A 24,135-nucleotide genomic window follows, 5' to 3' on the forward strand; every position below is an offset into this window, starting at 1 on the left:
GTAGCACTTTGGAACTACTGTTTTGGAAAGTGCTGTGTAAATAAAGTTTCTTTCAAACTACTTTCAAACTAACCGCCAGCTATACAATCTTCAGCCGTCAGTGTTACAAACTCACTCGCACTGTGTAACAAGGCCTAGCTTTAAGCAGCGTGGGTGGTGATTGACTGACACACATCCCTCCCTCAGGGCTTCCTGTAGCTGTATGCACTCACTGCTGAGACCATTCAGTGTGGCCATTCAGTTTGGTATCAAGGCTCACAACTCCACTGCTGTGCTCCACACTCACCTTCTTTTCAGGCAACTTTTCAGTGAAAAAACTCTCAATACGAGCGATGTCATGCAGGTGAAGGCAGTGGAGCATTTAGCTGTTAAGAAGCCACATATTCTGCTCAGGAAATGGAGAGCAGCAATAATGTAGAATATTGCTATGTTCATTCGCTGAACACAAACACAACTCGTGTAAATAAGCAGCTGTTTGCAAACAAGTTTGCCATATCAACAGAAAAGGTGATGGCACAACACGGCTGTGTACCCCAACGGTGCGTAAAACGTACCTTTAAACCAAACATGTAACATCCTAATCGTGAGAAATTAGCAATACACTTTTCTTTGTGTTGTTATTTGTTTGTTTGGTGATTTTGTTGTCTCTTTCCTTTTCTCTTCTCAGTTAATAATGACATTGCAGTCCTAATTGTTTTCGTCTGAGCAGGGTGTTCAATCAATATCACAATTAACTGTCAAACTTAAGTTGGTATCTTATTACATGCACCTGTGCACGAGTCTCTATTGTCACACTGCAGTTTTTATTCAAAAACAAACAGAAGACCATGAATATGACTGAGCAACATTTATTTAACATATTCAATATAAGAAGACATTCATGTATTTGCCAAAACAGGAAAATCAGAGTAAGAAAAGCCCTGTTACACACCATCCCTTGTGATTACACATTTAGCTTCGAGTTGACTGAAGGCAGCCAAGTGGACCCACATGACCAAACTTTTTGTGTGACAGCTCTTTTTCATCTGCACCCATCCCAGCTGCATCCCTCCATCACTTGAGTGGTTTTATTAGAGTTAGACTGGATAGTCATAGTTAATTACTTTGCTGGTCCCATATCGTGTCTCTGCCAGTGTGGTTTGGAGATTTTCAGCTGCCTGGAGGCTCTGGACACTTGGCGGTGTAAGTGGTCCAACTGTAGCCGGCCCAAATGCTCAGTAATGTCACTGTTTGGGTTGTTAAATGTTATCTTGCAAATCGTTTTTCTGCTATGATTTCATATTATCGTCTCTTTATGCATCCTGAGACTTAGTTACGTCTGTGGGACCTTCCAGTTTTGATTATCCTCTTTCAGGTTGTGGATGTGGACTGTCTGTGAGTCACAGAGATCATTTTAAATGTTCCCTTTTCTGTCTTTGGAAACTTGTCCTTATTTGAATCACTTGGTTTTATGATAAATGGCAAGACCCTTTCCTTTGTGTTTTAATCTACCGACCCACAAAATCTAATTCTGGTTGTTAGAATTCTCTGATCTTCTATCTTTTGTCATGCCTCACTTTGACAGAGTCTCGATGCTGCCTGTCCGGTTCATCTTTTACCATGGATTTTATATCATCGTGAAATCTTTTAATCTGGCATGGATAGTTGAGGGTCCCAGCCACTTAAAAGGACAGACTCCAGATATTGTTCTCTCCTCTGGTTTTATTCTTGAAAGTTTTGATCCCTGCGAGGATATCTCATGTGCGTCTGATCCAAAAATCAGCAATTTTTAAGACCTTTCTTCCACCTCCTGCTCCCACAGTGTCTCATGTTTCTTCTCATGTCTTCCAACTCCGCTGATGGCTTTCAGAGGTGTTCACCAGCACATCTACACACAGCAATAACCAAAAACCAATCTGTCCACATGCGATTTACTGAATAACTTCAACATTACATGTAAAGCTGCTGTCGCTTTCAGAGTTCCTGCAAAAACCATGCAAGTCAAACCAACTCCTTGGCTAAATAGCAAAGCCAGAAGAATAAAGACGAAATACAAATAAGCTGAACAGACATGGAAAAATGACAGTTTGGTGGGGTGAAAGAACTAATGTCTACAAAAGCTGTAAAAGAAACCAGGTCCTCTTATTTGTCATTGCAACAAACCATCATACCCCCAGTGTTCTTTAAAACCACCGAATCTATAAATAACCCTGATGCTAGTCACCTAACTGAAGCCTCATGTCATCAGTGATGCTGTCGACACTGCAGCGCCTGTGCCTCACTCAATCACATCGAGGCCCTTAAAAGTGCACTTTAAAGGACACTCTGGCCAAATTATAGCCTTCATCGAGTCATTTAGATGTGATGGCTGTCAGATTTCTGCAGGAGGTTGTTAACAGTGATGGTCCCATGATTTAATTGTTGTAAAAAGCTCACCAGTTCACGGGTTGTGTTCCAGTACAGTATGTACCAATACATCTCGAAATCTTACAAAGAAGCTATACTGTGGTTATTAATGACGTACTGGGTACCTATTCTATCATTACAGAATGACCTACTTCAGGGACGTTTCAGGGAAGATGGAGTCATGACTTCCGCATCTCATAAAAAGTCTGATCTGACTTGATTTCAAAATGACCTTATTACACAAAAGCAGGCAAACTACATCGTTCCTTCATAATTTTTGGGGTACTTAACCCTCCCTTAGTGTTGGAAAAGGGTTTACGCCCTTAGTGTTCGTGCATCAAATTTTACCCATGTTTAAATTGATTAACAAGCACTGCTATAACAGTAATTATCTGTTATCTTTATTATTCATCCATAACCATAATATATATACTGCATATAGTTATTGTGATATTTTATGTACCTTAGACCACATTTAACTTACAATGTACAAATGGTTTAATTTCAAAATAAGCAAAACAAATCTCCTATTTTTCTGACTTATGAACAGCAAAGGCAAATATGTTATCAAAATTGTCTAAACTATTAACACAACCGCTGTTACAACTTCATACAGAATAACTGCAGAGGTGATATAAGTGCAACGCTGGAGGTATATTTTCTTTTAACTGCGCATTTGCATGAGGCTGCCTCGTGTATCCTGCATCAGTTTGGGGCCTCGGTTGTGCACGTCCTCAGAAATGAATGCTACACATACCCGAGATGCAGCACACATATGAAAGGCGGGGGCAGTATGGATGGTGGCAGATGCTTGTTGCTTGAAGGTGGACAGTGACGGCAAGCTGCTGCTCAACAACCACTTGTGTGTTGTGTGGTGGACATTTGAAAATGGTGTCTCTCATTATCAATTTCTCAGATTGGTAGTACATGAGAAACATACTATATACAATACTATATTGTAGGGGCTCGCCATTGCCTTGAGACCGGCCCCCCAGAGGCAATGGTAGGGGAAACACTTGTTCTATTACTAAAGCAAACACATTTTACATATAATTCTCCGGTTTTTGTGTCTTACTTTTAGATGCATGAAAATGCACTGCACCTTACTTACCACCAACAATGAAATGATGAAGCATGCATTTTAGATGCACCAGTCTGTACTTTACTTAACACATACAGTGATACTGCATGGATTATTATAGCATGCTATCAGTCCTTGCTGCAGTTGATTGTGAGGTGTGTATGGGTGAGTATTGATAGTCATAATGTCCCTACCAGTCAACCAGTCTAGTCTATGACTAGTGCATCCATAAGACACTTGAAGTTAGAATTCACTATACCTCACATCTCTAATGTTTAATGACAGACTAAAGCATATATTAATTGATCCTGAAGCTCCACTAACAGTGTGTTACTGTAAGCTTTATTGTTGTATAAGCTGTCCTGTATTGTTGTGAAGTTGATGGACCACGAGTCCTGTTGTTGCTGTTTGAAATGCCTCAGTCATCATGCTTGCTGCCTGCTTCCATGCACCTAACAAGTTACATAGATTGTGTTGTCCCAGGCCTTAGCCGTCCCAGAGCCACGGCTGACAAACCCGAGTTCGCCTGCTGGGTTCCTGAGTGATAAAAGGACCGCCATGTGGTGGACAGGCTTACCTCTGCTTTGCTTTGACTGCTTCTCTCTCCCTTTCATTTACTACCCCACACACACCCACATGCCTTTACCCACATTCACACACACCTTAAATAAAGAGATAGTGCGGTCACATAACTCAGCTTTGCTCTTTGCCACCTTGTTGTCAGAGATGTGTAGATCACATCCCCCATCTTTCTTCTCCTTCCTCTGTTTAACTGTAGCTTTTTCACCCGACACAGCAGCACATGTGATCACGTTTGCCATCTTGCCCTCTCTCTCTGTCCTCTCTCTCTCTCTCTCTCTCTCACACACACACACACACACACACATTCACAGGCACCACACGTTTACATGCTGACTTTATGGTTGCTATTGTTATGGTAGTTGTAGTTGGACAGTGGACATTTATTGATTGAAGTATTATTGATGGTTGATCGTTGCTGCTACAGTTAAATAAACTCTGTTGTTGATCTAAGGAGTAGTTGGCTGTGATTATCTGTGCAGATGTGTTGTGATAACAGCTGGTTGTGACAGTCAGTGCTCAGACTGAACCCTTCATTGTCCACCCTATAAATATACAACAGTCTCAAACATGACCTGACAAGTGAACACAGCTTTGTGTGACTTCATCCACAGCTCAGTTATTAGTCCCTGATCCGAGGGTGGCGCAACATATTTATTCATTCCTAATAATCATTTTGTTGATATCAATTACTATCTCTGATATTTGCAAATGACCAAACCTGCCCCTACCAGCCCCCAACTTCGAATACAAGAATTTCATTTGCTGGTTGGCTGACCATGACCTTCACTCATTTTATTAGGGTTTGCCCAAAAGCTTTTTGGATGGAATTCAAATACCTTTTCAAGGTCAGAAATTAATAGACGCCCAGATTTTTGTTCATTTTCCTAATAATATCAAAAGATATTACAGATACTGTATGTTATCACCAATAAAAGGCCCTTTTTATTTCCATAAGAAACACCTGAAATTATTGATGATATACTTTATTATATCGCCAGTAATTCTTTTTTACCCATGATGCAATACGTTTAGAGAGGGCAGATTGTCACTGGTCTTAGGTGTTTTATATATATAGGATCTTTGTAGTGTCCAGTGTGATGTCTGTTATATTCCCTGAGGGAGTAGTTAAAGGATGACATCAGAAGTTTTCAGTTGTTGTGTTATGTTATCCTCCTCAACAGGAATGCTTATCATGGCATCCAATAACCCTCTAACATTTCACCTTCACAACTAAAGTGTCTGATCGTCGTTTACCAGACAAAATCAATTTCAGAGCCAGCAAAAGAAAACAAAGTTTTGAAATAATCCTCTTCCTCAGAGGATGTTTCCTGTTGAGATGTAAATATATCACCATAAGCAGCGCACCTCTCCGCTTTTTCCATTCAAACAGCACCACAATACAATTTACAGAGTCTATATTCTATTAAAGAAACTAAGAATTTATCAAAGAACTTTTTGAAAGTAATGAAAATTCATCTGCTCCACATGTCTGGGAATCCTTTAAGTGTGTATTTAGAGGACACACCATTAAGGGGGGGTCAGGGAAACAAAGTAGAAAATAGATGAAGGAGAGGAGTTTAATGGGCGAGATAAATGAACTGAATTAAAGGCTGGATGAAATGCAACTGCCCTCACAAACTGCTTATTTAATACAAAAACACAAATCAGGATGTATCACATAGCAATATTCAACAGTGACCTTTAGTTGAAGTTATCAAAGCAGTACAATCACGTTTTTATTTTATGAGCAGCATCTCAAAAATCAGGTATTTTCTCTCTTGGCCTGATCTCGAGAAGGTCATGGATGCCTTTATATCATCTCAGTTACATTACTGTAACTCATTTAAAGCCAAAGCTAACCCCAACCCTCTTCAGCAGGAACAAAATGCAGCTGCTCAGCTTTGAACAAACACTGGAAGACGAGATCACGCTGCTTCTATCCTCCTCGCCGCTTCCCTGCTTCATTAATTAGAAGATTTTATATATTACGTTTAAGGCACTTCGTGGTTTAGCTCCCGGTTAGGCTGAATTGCTGCTCATCCCTGAGCCAGAACCCTAACCCTAAGCCACAGCTCCTCAAGTGGGGCTTTGCTGGCTGCTCCTAAGTCCTGGTTCCTGACTACAGGTGAGCAGGCTTTTGCAGTCAGAGCCCCTCAGCTCTGGAACTTGAGGAGCTCCACTGACATAATCAGTGACATCTTTTAAATAACTTCTCAGTTCTTTAAAAAAAAAAGCTTTTTATTAGCTCATGTCGTAACCTGTCTTACCTGTTTTATTATTATTGTTATCTCATATTGTTGGGTATTTTGTTCCATTTTATTTTTGTATTATTTTACTGGTCACGCCTCATTGCAGTTCTGAACTGTTTTAATCCTGGTTCAGTGGTTTTTGTTTTCAAGAGTGCTGTACAAATAACGGTTATTCATTATATCATTGTAAAACTTTTGGGTGAAACAATGCTCCACTCAACTTGTGAAACGAACCAGCAGAACGCATCAACATGTGCGAAGTTTGATTGGTTACATGGTTAAAAGGTCGGTTTGGGTAACTTTTTAAATTAATTGCCCAGCCCAAGAGAGAAGGAGGCGACACCAGCTAGCATGAATCACCTCTTCTCACAGGACTGGCTGGCCTGCTATCAATGAGCATTACTAATTGTGTTCCACGGAGCCAAACTGTTCTGTGGACTGTGGACATGATTAACACCTCCCTGTGACTGCTGATCAAAACATGAGCGACGACTCATGAGCCGTACGTGACAACTTTCTATTTTTGTTTTCAAGAACAGTCGAAAGCAGAAATACAAATACGACTGCCAAATTTAAGGAGCTTTTTTCATCCATCTTTCATAATAATGGTTTAATTGTTGATAGTGTTAATTGACATACCTCATACTGCTGTGATTTTAGCAGAAACATGTCTGTTTTAGTTCATTTCTTGCAAATTGCAACTTCTTTACTTACCATGCTTTGTGACAACAGTGATCCTTTTCAACTCTATACAGTGTCTGTATACACATGTAAATATAGGGATTGTACAAACTTACTTCCAAACATGATTTAGAACGACTGTGTGATTTGTGGAGTGGACCGGTGTACAAACTCCCTGGTGATCAGAGGTGGCTGTGGAGTGCACCATATCTGTACTCAAGTAGAAGTAGAAGGCTTGACTAGACACTGACATTACACTGACGGTATGAAACATGATTATAAAATCAGATCTAGAATTGTTGGATTTCCTTGACCAATAACATACAGGTAATGACCAATTACCTGTTTATTCAGTTAATGCATCCAACCGCTCCATCTGTTTTCATTGGATACTAACTAAATATTCAGCTCACACAGATTTCAAGTATTCAGATACTGATGATGAGCATTGCACAAGCACAGTTAAAAGATCACCTTTTTGTTTTATATGAAGCTGCAGGAATAATAGACCTGTGTGTGTGATAGGTCGATTAATTCAAGGATGTGCGTCTTTGTTTAGGAAGTGATGAACTCATCTTTATCAAGGGAACCCTTAGCCTAATGATTTTAATAATACTATATGATATGGATATGGTCACTCACTGCTTGGTCTGTGCTAACAACAGCTTATTCTTAACTATTTGACAATTGACTGAGTGCAGAAGCTGACTCTAACTTTATGATAGCATTAGGATTATGTCATCATTATTCACCTTCATGATCATGGCAGGCTGCACACACTGTCTCCCTGCGCCCTCCATGAGAGTCCCTGCTTCCCTGCATGCTACTCCTTGCGTACCACTGCGACTGCTGGCTCACTCTGTTCCTCAGCTTCCCCCGTCACACACTGCTCCTCTTCCTGCTCCTCTTCCTGCTCCTCTGCCTGCTACTCAGCCTGCTCCACTTCCTGCTCCTCTTCCTGCTTCTCTGCCTGCCAGTGGCCATGGCCAGCCACCACTCCTCCTTCCACCTGCTGAGAACGGACGCCTTGCTTCTGCCTGCTCCTCTGCCTGCTCTTCTTCCTGCTCCTCTTCCTGCTCCTCTGCCTGCTCCTCTTCCTGATCTTCTTCCTGCTCCTCTTCCTGCTTCTCTGCCTGCCAGTGGCCGTGGCCAGCCACCACTCCTCCTTCCACCTGCTGAGAACGGACGCCTTGCTTCTGCCTGCTCCTCTTCCTGCTCCTCTGCCTGTGCCTCCTCCAGCTCCTCTTCCTGCTCTTCTTCCTGCTCCTCTTCCTGCTCCTCTTCCTTATCTTCTTCCTGCTCCTCTGCTCCTTCCACCTGCTGTCCCTGCAGTCGTTGAGGCTACTGCTGCAGCCCCTGCAGAGAACATATCTGTGATTTCTGCACATTTGACAGCATCCACATTTATATTCTTCGTTTTTTTGGCCAGTAACTTTTCTGCGCCCCACTTCTTCTGTTTTTGCTTATCCAGCCTACCAGTTGACAAAGATGCCTGTTCTCAGCCACAGACGTTTGGCTCTGAGCCACGGCATCTGACGCTAGAAAGAGAGAAGATAAATGGGGAGGCTTGGGGCCGGCCCAGTAAGAAATGTGACTGGGCCAGTCTAGTGTCATTATTGGAAAGGAACCAATGGGCTTCTGCTCCTGCTGTGTGGGCTGAAAAACACGTTCCTCAGAGTTCCATTTGGTTGCTGCTTGCTACCTGTGGATTACTTAATCCTCAAAGTCCCTTTGAATCAAATCACTCACTGGTTGCTGCTGGCAGGTTAGAAACACACACACACACACTGATAGAACCATCATTGATTTCAGTGTAGGGACCAGATACAGAGGAGGTGCATTTAGAATCCAAGCAGGCTTCATCAGCTGTGAAGGTCAGCTAAAGGTCTTTTCTATCACTCTGTGCTGCACACTGCTGGGCCACCCCCTGCCTTACATTACTCACTTGAAGTTGCTTTGAAAGCCAAGGACGGCGTGATTGGCAGATACTTATCAGCCTTTTCGTGTGAAAGCCTTAGAAATCCATCTTCAGTGTTTTGCATCTTTGACTTCCATAAAAGATCACTTCATCTCTTATGGCTTATTTAGAAATATCTGTGATTCTCCAGCTTTGAAGGCAACACTGGACAAACTCCAAGTTACACGCTAATCAAGCTAAAGCAGCACGGACGCTCAGAGCCTGCTGTACTTCCTGAGGAGAGCCCTACTGTTCCTCTGTGGCATCATGCTGCAGATGTTCAATGCTGCGGTGGTGCCAATGTTCTCAGTTGTGGTACGCTGAGAGCAGCGGGCACCAACAGGATCAACAACCTCAAGCTGCAGAGCATCATTAACAACAGGCCTTCCTCTCACTCCTTTTTGTGTCATTCTGGATGAAGGCAGGGGCACCTTCAGCAAACTGACGCCACCTACAACAGCTGTTTCTGGATATTTTGGTGGCCCAGGCCAGACATCCACTAGCGGCTCTGAGGGGGCTGATCTTTTCATTAGTATAATATTTTATAATGGTTGTCGCTAATGTATGAATTTAACTGGACTTAATTTCACACTTAACTTCTGCTTTGTGTCATGTATTCAGTGTCATTTAGTCTATCAGTATCTTTACATGCACACTAGTCCTCCCTGTTATGACTTTTCCTGGTTTCAGTCAAATTCACGATATGATAAAAACCGTGTTATTCTATATGATTCGAACATTTAGTGTTTCTGAAGGTTTCTGAGGAGCATCTTTGACACTTTCACATTAAACCGTCTTTTCTGTACTGAAATGCAGGTATTATTATGGCCTTATGGATGTCCTGAACACATCTTTTATGTATCTTAATTCATTTGTTTTCCTACATTATGTAACTTACAGTGCACACTTCATGTCTGCATTAAAATTAATGAAGCAATTTCAGTGTGCTTACAGCTGCATAGCTCCGCATCAAGACAATATAACCTGCCGGTTTCCTACCAGATTTGGTGTTTTTGGATAATATGTTGCAGGAGTGTCTGTTTGGATCTGTTGTTTCAGCAGAGTCTAGACAGGATTGAGACATTTTTCAAACTTATCAGAAAATGCTGACGGTTTGAAACAACAGCAGCACTTTGCAGGTGTGGTTCACCAACGAAATGTCAGTGAAATACACACAAAACAGCTGCACTGATACGGAAACCTCTGATTGCTGCTTTTATACATTTTGTGGCTCAGTGAGTCGCTCGCTCACAACACTGTGCCTTCAGTGTTTGAACAGAGCGCGGTGGTGGGGGGCATTTCTCACAGCTGTCATCCCAGGAGCAAACATATGGATTTCTAGCTGATAACTATGAATCCAAAATTCCTCAATTGGCCATGATTTCAATCCTTTGGATCATCTTTTATTCTAATTCCAGGACATACATTATTGTTATTATGTACTTACTACTACTCATGAGTAGCTTGTCTAACACGTCTTACCCCAGCTATGTTAGGATGTTTGTATGGAACACAAGTGTTCATCCATGGTTCTTGCACAGCGGTGTGAGCAAATGAACCGTGGGGGTCACAAAATAAGCAGCAGCCAGCAGTTTCAGTTAATGATGTAACAGTGAGTTTCAGCCCCCAGTGGACAGTCTTCATACAAACACTGCTTGTTGTCTCCTCTTATCGTCAGCTGTGCGCTGCAGTGTGAGCAATGGGTTTATTTTACAATGAATTGCGAACATTGGACAACTGTGAGACAGACATTTAAAAGCATGATGCAAATCTTATAAAACACTCCTTGCAGCCCCTCAAACCTCGCTTCAAATTTCAACTTTTTCTCAATAACATTAAATATTCCTGACTTAACAAGCAACAATCAAAGATAAAATAAACATGAAAAGTATTAGTTATTGAGAGTTTAGCACTGAAAACTAATTCACTTTATCAGGACTGACTGATGATCGGTGATTAAACCATCCAATCAGATTCTGATCCAAATGTTGTTAAAGCCTGATTGATGCTTGGAAGTATGTCACATCTCCTTTTTCTATGAATCTAGTATTAATGTAATTTTCTGACACTTTTAACACTATAAGACGGTAATACAGAGAATACGTATTTAGGGGCTTTAATGGAAAAAGACATTTTAGAACAACAGGTTTTATTTTTCTACCTCTGGCCATTGTTTATCAGTTGGAATAGCACTGAACTCATCAAAGCAATTGCTAAAACAGGACCCACAGGGTGAGAAACAGAAGTGATCAGGGTAGTCCTAAACAAGCCAACAGATTAGTCAAACTTACTTGGATGTGAAAACAAAGGCAACTGCTAAGAATTACCCAACTGTTCGTTGGAAACATCCATCACAGTTTACAGACAACTTCCTTTACTTGCTGCAGTTGTCCACTCTTAATGTATTCCTGTGCAGTGACCAGTCTGACTTCCTCACGGCTCATGTTTTGGCCTGTTATTTGCACTCTCACCAGCAGAACATGCTGCTTTATGTGCAATACATACTGAACATTCATGCAGTTCATCACTCACTTTTTCACATTTTCACATTTTCAACCAAACCTGAAAAAGTTCATATGGTGTGACTGAGCCAGGCATATTTCACAAAGTTTAAACTGCCTGTTTTTGAGTTTGTTCTTTTCAAAGTCCAGGTATAATATTTTGTGTCAGCTCTGATCAAATGCATTTTGTTCCGGAAGTGGATATCATATGGTGTGACACTATATTGTGTTTTTTAAATGGGTAATTGTCGGAGACCCTCAGGGAGGTTGGCACTCAATTTTAAAATGAAGACACAAGAGGATATGAAAATAAAGAGAGAAGGGGGAAGGAGAGTAATTCGAAAGATTCCAGTCGGTCAGGGAGCAAAAAAGTTTGTCTGGCTGGGCTGTTTGCGAAATGAAATGGGATTTTAAAGGATCCAAATAAGGTCGGTAAGTTTGTAGGAGGGAAACTGATGTTCGATCGGTCAAAATTCAAAGAAGCAGTTTATTGAGGAGTCAGAAGATGTGGGAGAAGAGGAAAGGACAATTGTTCTATGGAGTGGAAAGAAGATGAAGCAAGCAAAGTGCCTGCACTGTGAGTGAAGTCATCAGTTCATCAGAGTCCAAAAGAAGTTAGGAAGTAAAGGGGGATGAGATCAGAGCAGAAAAGGTTTGTCATACACTGAAGCTGCTGAGAGGATGGAGAGAAATGAAGAAATAGTGGCGATGCAAAAGGAACTGGAGCAGAAACAGAATGGAGCTGATCACAGTATCTGAAAGGATTTCAGCCATTTAATGCCACGGTTATCGATCGTGCTGTTGAAATACAGGAGAGGTCAGAAAGGATGAAGATGGTGCTGGACGCTGCCAGGAGATCTACACACTACACCGAGGGAAGGATTTCTACCAACTCAGACAACTGGATTCTGCTTCTGATTATAGAATTAACAGACTCATGAATGGAATCACTTTGGGTTGACACCAGAATCAGTTTTACTGTGAAACTGTTGAAATCCAGTAGGTGGCAGTAATGCAACTGCAAGAAGAAGAAGAAGAAGAAGAAGAAGAAGAAGAAGACCCTTGGGGAGGAGGGCTCCCTGTTCAACCAGGAATTTCGGAAAATATCTCAGAAGGAAGTAGAAAGTTTACAAGGCGAGTTATGTCTTGTCATTTGTTCAATAAATCTATTTTTTTTGACACTCCCACCTCAGTCCCCTTTTCCAGTTCCTTTAATATGATGCTTCTTAGCTAAAAATGCCAAAGATACAGGCAGATAAATCTGTGTTACCATGATACAGTGGATGTGCTGTTAGGATGCTCGCGTATAACCACAAGGCCCAATGCTGTGCTAAATCCATGAAACCTCACATGATGTGACACTACATCTTATTGTGTGGCAGGTTTTGCTTGTCACTTCATATGATCCACTAGTCACAGCATGTCAGGCCGGGACTCAGAACAGGACTCAGATGCAGAGATTTTACCCACAGAGGTTTATTCAGGCAACCAAGTAACCCCTTCGCTTCGTGTCAAACAAATGGGCTATGAAACTTATTTTAGAAGAAGTACAGGGAATCACTAGCAAAATACACACGAGAATAAACAAGATAGCAGAAAACGCTTTAAATGAGGCTAAGGAACAAATCTCTAAGGCTATGAAATTAGAAAACAAAAACGCTCCCGAAGGAGGATAAACACAATGGCTATGAAATGAGATACTGAGCAACAAAAACGAATTGAATTAGAAAACCTACCAAAACAAAATACATTCCTAAAAAACTTGAGGAACAAGCTTGTAACTGACAAAACAATCAAACAGAAAATAACTCGAAATCGAGGAAAACAATTCGGCTAAGCTATGAGAATGAAACAAAAAACATAAAACCAGATTATCAAAGTTACAACAAAAAACACTCACAAAGAGGAACAAGGCTTAAAAGAAATAACGCTGTGGCAATGACAATGGCAATGGCTATGGGCAGAGGCAGGCACGGGTGAATCGACCTTCGCACAAAGACACACTGGCACGAGACAAGGGAGACGCAGACTATTTAACACATGGAGGGTAATCAGGAACAGGTGGAGACAACAGGTGATCGGGGCGGACACACGGGACACATGAGGAAGGGCAAGTGCTCTGAAACGAGAGGAGAGTTAGGCCTTCAAAATAAGACAGGAATTGATAGATTAGATAGATTTGAGATTTGATAAAAGATTTGATTGTATATCGCAGTAAAACATTTTGTTCATGCTCTGTTTCTCAGCTCTCTGGGCATTGACTTGACCCAAAGCAAAGTGGGGAATAATGGAAGAATAAAAAAAAGAGACGGATGAACACCTGTGGAACTGGAGCGCTGCGATGTGGGCTGTAAGCCGTTAGCCTTTTTGTTGTTTGTTTTGTTTGTCAACTGCTCTAATTAACCTTATGCTAATTGTGATTGATGAACGAGAGCCAAGTCATTATTAATTCATGAGATAACTGGCAAACATTCATCGGTGTCCATATGGAGATGAGGCCATTTTCTCAGTCAATTAAAATATGATATTAGCAGGTTGTTGTAGAACACCGTCAATGATGTGATCAGATGCTACAAATGACTGTAACACAAGTTGATATATTTTTTGTAATCCTCTCCTTCAACTGCTCACTGATCATATTCTCCCCCTGAAAATAAAAGCAAGGCATGGAACGTTTAGCATATTCTGTGCTAGCATTCATGCTAGAGAGGGTAGCACATCATTAAACCAAAATTTCTTTTTCAAATGGAGCAACTGATATAGCATGGTCAGGTTTGCTTCAGTACATACCAAGTCTGGACTTGAGTATACAGTATCATTCTGCTACTTTCTGTTTTTCAAGTATTAGCATTGTGCATATTTTAGGGAAAAGGACATGCTAACAGATGATACTCAGTGGAAGTAAAGCGAATCATGCTTCAGTATCCTTCCAAAATCTTTCTATGTATTCAGCTGTTGACACATGAAATTATGATGAGTTTTACTGAATCCACTGTGATAGCTGTGTTTTATTTAGAGTTGTGCATGTGTAAACGGTCAACAACTGCCACACTGAAATAATGGGACAAGCACACAGATTCATTTCTGGCAGTTGGCCTGGTTCACTGATCCACTAAAGTAAAGTTTAATGTTAGTACTTAGGCAGTCTCAGATACTTCCGGTAGCCTAGCAACTAGCCAAAACCAATCTCGTTTCCACACGCAAATTTAATGGCTGCTTTTAGCGTACAATAGTGATGTACAAATTCTACTAACCTTGCTGCAAATATATGCATTGAATTCCTGACTATTTTTAATTGATTCATATAAAACATAAATTACTTCTCATTTCAAACTTCTCGAGGAATGAACCAGAGACCAACTCCACGTGACTTACCCACATTGTAGGATCTCCATTTTTTTATGGATCACCCACAATGCACCTGTTATAAAACAGCCCATATTTCCTATGGGATTTCACAATAAAATGCACGAACTTCATATTAACAAAATAAAATAGCTACGGCTGGCAGTCCCAAATTCAACACAAATTCAACTATAAAATATGCTATGTATTTACTCTTACACTTGGTAAGAAAGAAATATAACAGACAAAGGAATATGCTCCTTATTCAATCTGTCACACACGGACCCTTTGAAAGACTTTTTCACACACATCAAAAGACCAACACAGAATATGTCACAGTGGCCAAATAGTGCCATTGCTGTCAAAACTGAAACCAAACTACATTGTAAACAAAAAGGTGCAGTAGGTGATATGTGGCTGGTGTGAGAGGTTGGCACTGCATGATGATGATGCATGATGTCAGGGTGGAGGGAGAGGGGGTCACTGCATCCACTGTCTAACTCCCATCGACACCATCAGCCAGTCAGTCTGAATGTTGTGGGGAAAAAAAAACAGTATTTTTAGTAGATTTTTCACAGTATGTGAGATCCTCACTAGTTCTGAAGTTCTCCTTCACTTCAGTGTTTGACCCTGTTTGCACCAGGCATTAACATGCATCTTGGATGAGTTGCTTAAATTAGCTACGGCTGTAACGTTGATAAACTTGTTAATCCAACTGATTTAATTGCCCTAATGTTTAATGTAAGTAGTCACAGCACAACAGCCTCACAAAACTTTACACCCAGAAACGAACACGGGACATTCAGAGTTTATAGCTTCTTTAGACACACTGAAGCAGATTTGACAAAGCCATATAGGAGTGGCATGCACAGACTTTTTGAAGGGCAGGGGGAAAAAAGGGCACATACAGCGCATCCTTGCCACTGAAGAGGGCACTTTAGCACGCGTTTCGGCTCCCAAGAGGGCACTTTAACACGCGTTTTGGCTCCCAGGGGGCACTTTAGCGCGTGTTTTGGCTCCCACGGGGCACTTCAGCACATGTTTTGGCACGCAGGGGGCACTTTAGCACGCGTTTTGGCATCCAAGAGGGCACTTTAGAGCGCATTTTGGAGTCCAAGAGGGCACTTTAGCGCGTGTTTTGGCTCCCAGGGGGCACTTTAGCACGCGTTTTGGCGTCCAAGAGGGCACTTTAGAGCGCATTTTGGAGTCCAAGAGGGCACTTTAGCGCGTGTTTTGGCTCCCAGGGGGCACTTTAGCACACGTTTTGGAGTCCAAGAGGGCACTTTAGAGTGTGTTTTGGCTCCCAGGGGGCACTTTAGCGCGTGTTTTGGCTCCCAAGAGGGCACTTTAGCACACGTTTTGGAGTCCAAGAGGGCACTTTAGTGCGCGTTTTGGCTCCTAGGGGGCACTTTAGCACGTGTTTTGGCTCCCAAGAGGGCACTTTAGCGCGGGTTTTTCAAAAACTGGGCCACGAGGTCCAATACTGGACTGAATACATACTGCTAGATTAGATTTGTCTCTGTGGAAGTGTGTCCCAGTTATATAAAACATACTAACAATCAAAAGACTCTGCACTAATGTTTAGAGTGCACTATTTTGACAGTTGTTGCGCAGGAAATGAATGTATTTGGTCCACACAGGAAGTCACAGGTGGCACACATCACAGGAGCCATCAGCCTCGTCGTCACACTCAATTTGGCCTTGGGCAGACACTCCACAGCAAAACCTGTGGAGGGAAAAAAGCAAATATCAACCTGAGCTGGAGAACAAAGAGCACTGCTGGACAGCATCAAAGGGTCCAGCTTACGATCACTTTTGGAATGAGGTGTGCTGTGTGTGTGTCTTCTTCCAGTGATCCCCCACTGAGTCCAGCAACGCACAAGTGAAGTGGTTCAATGTCAAGATGCAGAGGCATCTAATGAGGCAGTGTGAAGGACCACCCCTCCACACACACAAACACATACAATCATCGAACATTTCCTGATTTCATGATTCCTGATTGAAACTCTGACTCTCCTGCCTGTGCTTGTTGTCATCAGGACTCCTGATGCGGACATTGGATTATCTGGTGTAAGTCCATGGAAAGTGATTTGTGGACGGAAATGACTTTAAAAATGTAAAAGCTCTTTTTTGTAATTGTGCAAATTACATCAGACTTTGTGACAATGCTGCTGGGGTTATTTGTTGCCCTCAGGTGACATCAGATGTCTGTCCCACGTTGCAGCATTCTTGTCAGCATCACGTAGTGTGTGGAGATCAGATGGGCCCCCTGGTTTGGATCCAAGGCTCCAGTGTCCTCCGGATGTCTAAAGACAGCGTAGTACGTTACCACCACAGTGCAACATAAGTCACGACACAAACATTCAGTCCATCGATTGTGGAGGGACTTCCCAGTGGTGAAAGCCCTTTGGTCTGAATTGGGGAGGTGGGGCTGGGGGCACAGTATGCAGTTATGTGTGGGTCTGTGGGGTACAAAGCACAGTTAATCTGCACAAATGTTTATTTTGCCAACAGCTGCTGATGCTGAAAGCATGAGACAAACGGGATATTTTTGTGAGAAAGTAGACATGACCAGTGCCACTGTGGTAGCTGTGGCATTGTTTGAGACAAGGGTTACATAACACTGTTAACTACTGATATTTAAAGTTTCACAAAACTGAACAGGTTGAAAGATGCATTGCTCAGTTGTTTCATTAATGATAATCTCATAACTGGGGAGTAATCCTTTTTAATGTGTTGAAGAAATGTTCTGTAATGTATCCAGTGGAATACAAAGTACACAAAGGTGCTTATGCTTTTGTCTCCTGGACTGCAGGCCCAGCTGAACATCATGCAACAGTGGGAAATGTCACATTCTGCAGCACTTCTAGCCAACCACAGCATCCTCACTCAATAACAAACGTCAGAAGTAACTTTTCTTCAAATTACTGTGACTGTCTGACATAAAACATTCCCAAATGCTAACTAGGTCAATGATCTGGATGTTCCAGTATGTACCTTGCCACATCGAAAATGGCTTCCTGTTGCAGTGGTGTGCACCAAGAGGCTTGATGAGGAGCTACATATGAGACACATGCCTACCAGCTTTGTACATATGGGTGAAATGTACAGTGAGGGCTTCTTCATTGAAATCTTGTAGGGGATGCTATGGAGCACATTTGTCACAACCAATCCTGAAACCCCCATATCAGACGTCTTCAGGTCGGGACCGTTATAAACCACGTGAAGTTTGGGGCACATTTCACTGAGTGCATTAAGTTACAAAATCTGACACCACTCATCATTTGAGAAAAAGCTTAAAATCTTTGCAATTCAGGGACCAGAAAGGCAGAGAGATCTAACACGTATGATAACTGGTCTTTAGCTCAAAGTAGTTTAACCAAGCACATGGCATATATTAGGTCACTTAGAGAGAAACTTCTTGAAACTTGTAGCAACATTTACAAGCAACAGTAACTTGCCTGGCCATTGCTAGCGATGAAGTTTAACAGCAGAAACTGAAGCAGTCGGTCATTTATCCGGTCTTAAATCGCAGGAGCAGTTCACGGAACATCAAGCCCGACACCTTTTCCACACAGTTCACTGCCCCATCCTGCCATCCACCTACATGATTGCCACTGTTTCCTGGGAACTGAGTTCTGTATCTGCCAACCCCTACAAGGCCAGCCTGACCAAGGTAATGGTCCCAACATAACATGTTGTTTGTCCTTGTCTCAGTGCATTCTGATGTTCTTCAGTGGGCTCACTTCACACATTTCACCTGTCACCCTGGTGCGACCCTGATAACTGCCTTCCTGTGTCAGCATTATGGAGGCCCTCTGTGGAAAAGGATGTTTGGGAGTTTGTGTTGGCCTCCTCGGTCTGTGCCCAAAACAAAAACTCAGCTAAACCCATTTCTTTCAGTTAAAGGTTGTGGTTTTCTCTGACCAGGATCTTCCACCCAGTTCCAGTCCCAGGTCAACCGTTGCTACATGCCAAAAGGCCCCTCTGGCTCTCTTCCAAAGACTTCCCCCTGAACATGGAATCTAAGAAACTCTCCCTTCAGTTCATTGGTCTCTTTGAAATTGAACGTATTATCAATCCTTCTGCTGACCTTCTTAAACTCCTTGCTTTTCTTCATATTCATCCCACTTTCCATGTTTCCCAAGTCAAACCTGTCTGCACTGGTCCTCTGTCCCCTGCCCCCCTTTGTGCCTCTTCCACCTAGGATCAGTGACAACCACCTGCCCCATGTCCCACTCCTTTTGCCTGCAGTAAACTACCTTAAATCTCTCACCTGGCTCTGTGTCTGTGTCTGCATTGGCACTGAATGCTGGCATTGAACGTAAATCACGAGATGCAGAATTGTCCACAGTGGACATAATTACTGTGGATAATAGGCGGTCGACTGTGTATTAAAAGTTTACTACCAGCATGTGAGTCCAGCATATGGGTTTGCTGTAGTATGAAACACAGTGACCCTGTGAGTGCTCCCCTGTGGGGAAACCGTGTCAGTCACCAACCGTACTCCTGAAAGTAAGCTACAGTATGCTGTCACAGTACAGGCCCACTGCTGCAGGTTGTTAACACACAACTACAGCATTTATCGTTGTAGAGCGTGACTGTGTTCACTGTGTGCATGCAACCATGGCATGTTATAGAGGAGGTGCAGAGGTATAAGCAGAGGCCTTCAGTGCATACCCATCAGGACAAATTAGATTAAAAAACACCTCGAATCTAAGTGAGAAATTAGCCTCATGTCTGTACTAGTTATGAACAAGGACAAACTGCTGCCTCACTTAAGAAATCATGCCATCGCCACGGACCCAAGCCATCCGGGCCACAGACTGTTTGTACTGCTTCCATCAGGAAAGCGGTACAGGAACATCCGCACCACCACTAACAGACTGAGGGACAGCTTCTTCCCCAGAGCTGTTAGAGCTATCACTCCCAGCAGCCCCTCACTGCAGTGAGAGACTGTGAGAACTATGAACCACTGCACACTGCACTTTTACACCTCCACCTCCACCTGCACCTGCACCTTTTTGTGTACTTTTAACTTTTAAGTAAACACATATACTTGACTAAATTATATACATTTTAGTATATGCAGGTTGTTAACACTTTCATCTTAATCACTGGCCATCATGTAGAAAAGCAGGAGAGAGGATGTGACCTTTCGTCAGTGTTAGTGTACGGCTGTGGCTATCTCCTGGAAGCAGTACCTCCCAGTGTTGACCTGATGTACACTGAACTCAAAAAAGTAGAGCAGGGTCATTTTTTCAGCACTCAAGAAAGAGCATTTGAAGCAGATAATTAGGTTTAACCACAGCAGCAACTGCCACATAATGCATAGCACCATGCTTAGAGGGTGATTTAGAATAATATCTGCATCATCAACTAATGTCCACGTCAAATCCACAAATACACACCTCACTTATATTTTGTACATACAGGTGTTCTTTGCTTGTAGGTTTTTTATTATTTTTTTTTACTCAGTGTGTTTGGGTGCAGTCAGGCTCTGGATGTGATTTCCTCTTGGGCCTGAGGGACTGTGTGTGGTTTAGGGGCTGGCAGGGTAACATACACAGCTCCTGCACTTCACTCTGGAGGAGCATTGGTTGGCTCAGCTGACATAGTAATTTTCTCCATGAGCTGCCTCTGCCACCGCAAACAGGACAACGTTAGCCATGGCAGTGTACCACAGCATTGATTAATCTGGCAAAGATGGAAACAACATTCATTGGCGAGCGTTATTCCATTCTGCCAGCAGAGTTGGGACAAATAGTTTGAAACTCTGAAGTTTGGCCGGACTTCATTGCGAAGATAAAAAAAAGTTTGGTGTTCATTTCTAAGTTACACAGACTACTACTACTAACTGTGACATTGTTGTCATTGAAGAAGAGTCAGCAGAGGCCTGTTGTATCTATCTGTGTACAGACAGACATGGACCAAACAAAATTACAATTTAGCATCATGTTGTCCTCAGATATCAGACACACTGTGGACTAAAGCTCTGCTGTGCAAAACAGACTTTGGACAAGTATTTTCATTCATTACAACCTCGAATTAGAACGCATTCAGGTCAAATCACCTCCGTGCTGAAAACAAGCAACTGTTTATCACGCAGAGAGAACAGTTGTGATCATATTTCATCAGAAAATATAATGCAATTCACAGTAATATGAGTTATATCAGCTGGGTTTCAAGCCGATTCCTTTGTTTTTGATTGAGGAGATTGTTACACTATTTAACATGGCAAAGTATTCTATTTGCTTGTTTAATTAAGCTAAGTGCTTGTTAAGAATGATGCAACATAACGTGTGACAAGAGATGAAAAGTAATTGAAAAGATGCCAGGTTCTGACTGTTTGTCAGTATTTATCATACAGTCCTACAGCAGAAATGATATGTGATTCAACTCAAATCAACTCAAATCGGTCACAAATAAAAAATGTGATTCGATATCTTTTCACTCCCTCTTTCCTGAACTGTTGTGCAGACAGTGAAATCAGCTGTGGTGGCAGAGCTTCAGGGTCTCTGTTAGTGACTCAGACAGCTGGCGCTGCAGTCATCCAGAAACACTGTAAACTACAGCATTTATCGTTGTAGAGCGTGACTGTGTTCACTGTGTGCATGCAACCATGGCATGTTATAGAGGAGGTGCAGAGGTATAAGCAGAAGCCTTCAGTGCATACCAATCAGGACAAATTAGATTAAAAAACACCTCGAATCGAAGAGAGAAATTAGCCTCATGTCTGTACTAGTTATGAACAAGGACAAACTGCTGCCTCACTTAAGAAATCTGCATTTTGGATTAATCCTTATATAACAGAACTATTAATCTGTGACTACCACAAGTACACAACACTGTCGCTTGCATTCACCTCCATTAGTGAACACTGAATGTGTGAAACATCAACACTTATGTTACACGCAGGTTTGTTATTTGAAACAAAGTAACACGGATGAATTATTATTAATAGTCTTGTTGTTGTTACTCAGCCCTCCATTACTGCAGCACTCATTTATCTTCCTCCACGTCTATACACCAAACTTTTGCTGTTTCCCTCTCTCCTCTTCTGTTGTGTCCCATTCTCCTCCTCTCACTCCATCACTCCAGACATATGGTATGATACACTGTCCTCCACCCCCATTTTTTTCTCTCATACACTCTCTAGATAGCCTCACAATTATTATTATTGTTATTATTATTATTAGTGGTATTGCTGCTGTTATTGTTATCATCACCACTATTATATATTTCAGTCTTTCCAGTAAGAAAATGGCTGAAAGCCTGGGCAGGGGCATAAAACTTGAACCCTGAAAGAACTGGCTTCCTCCGACAGGGTCTGGGGGCTGCTCGGGATGGGAGATGGGATATGTCCTTTCACTGGCCAGCCTCCTCCCAAGGGTCTGGGTGCATCCAGGGCAGAGGCATCCCACCTAAATTAATGAGTGAATAGCTGAATGAGTGGAGGGATGAAAAAGCAGGGCCACACACACACACACACACACACACATACACAGTCTGATTTTCATCATTTCTTTTTCTTTTTTTTTTTTTTGGGGGGGGGGCATTACATGGACTTACATTATTATAACCACTACTTGCCAAACCCTAACCCTAACCTCAACCCATGTTTTCATCCTAAAATGTCATGATTTACATTATGGGGACCTGCATTTCGTCCCCATGAGGAAGGTGAGTCCCCACAATGAGACTGTGTAAACAGATTAATGTCCCTACAACATACAATACAGTAATACATGGTACACACACACACACACACACACACACGCACACACACAGTATATATACACATACATGCAGTATATATGTTTCTTTTTTTTTTTCAAACTCCTGTAGTTCCACATTGTTATCAGTACGTCTTCTCACATCGTGCATCTTTTTTTCATGTATATAATTTTTTTTGCAAACTATTCCCCCTAACTTTCAATCTATAGACATGTTACACAGTCCGTCTGTACACTCTGTCTGTCATGAAAACTGTGTCTAGTCACCCACTCTGTTATACCACACACACACACACACACACACTCATGTGTGATCAAAAATCTGCAAAATCTGCTCCTTAACAACTCTCGCCTCAGTGTGTTGCCGTGGTTACACAACTGTGGCTTCCTTATTAAAGCAGACGGTTCAGTGTGATAATGGATCTTGCCTTCCTCGCACCTCAATTAACAAGCTTCTGCACACCACAAATAATCGGCCCCAATATAAGGTTCAATTACTTCCTCAAATTACTTGCTTTAATTACTTACTTGAAATTCAATCACTTTTTAGATTAAACTCATTTTGAAGAGCAGTATCAACACCATTAATATTATTAGGCAACACTGGGGGATTGTGTGTGGCTCTCCAGCCTGCAGTAACTCCACATAATTAGCAGGTAATGTGTGTATGTCAAACACCACTTCCACCATCTAATTCAGTTTGAGCATTAGTCTCTTAACATGCCATTGGGCAGACATTAAATATGACTGCAAAGCCTGTGGACATGTGTTTTCTGATGATGGCTGGTACTCTGGAAAGTTGAAAGTTGGAATTCCTTCTGGAAAGCTGTCACAGAAAAAAGCAGCAGTTCAGTATTTCGGTACATTATATACATGAAACTCATTCCTGCCTACAAGCCTCTGGCCTGCAGAACAAAGCCGACCACCAGGACAGTACAGATATGGACTGAGGAGGCCTCCTCTGCACTTCAGGACTGCTTCGAACTGACAGACTGGACTGTGTTCAGAGAAGAGGCAGACCTTGAGGAGTACACATCATCTGTATTGTCTTATGTTCAGTTCTGCACTGACGCTGTCCTCCCTGTTAAGACCATCACAGTGTTTCCCAACCAGAAACCATGGCTGGACAGCACAGTGCGGTCCCTGCTGAAAGCCCGGGATACTGCCTACAGATCTGGAGACAGGCTGGCTTATAGCAGGGCTCGAGCAGAGCTGAAGAAAGGAATCAAGCAGGCCAAGCTCCAGTACAAAAACAAAATTGAAGATCACTTCAAGAACAACAACCCACAGAGCATGTGGAGAGGCATCAGAACCATAACAGACTACAAGCCGAACACTCAGCTCACCAGCCACGACCCCGCCCTGCCTGACACCTTGAACAGCTTCTTTGCCCGCTTCGACACATCAGGCAGCAGAGAAGTCACACACCTACCCCGGCTGGAGGAGCAGCACCAGCCCCTCGTCCTGCAGCAGCACCAGGTGTCATCCACCCTGAGGAGGATCAACACCCGCAGAGCTGCAGGACCGGATAAGGTGTCAGGCAAGACTTTGAGGACATGCGCTGACCAGCTAGCAGGAGTGTTCCTGGACATTTTCAACCTGTCCCTGCAGCTGTCCA

The sequence above is a fragment of the Chelmon rostratus genome, chromosome 12, assembly GCF_017976325.1.
Source record: "Chelmon rostratus isolate fCheRos1 chromosome 12, fCheRos1.pri, whole genome shotgun sequence".
NCBI classification, from domain to species: Eukaryota; Metazoa; Chordata; class Actinopteri; order Chaetodontiformes; family Chaetodontidae; genus Chelmon; species Chelmon rostratus.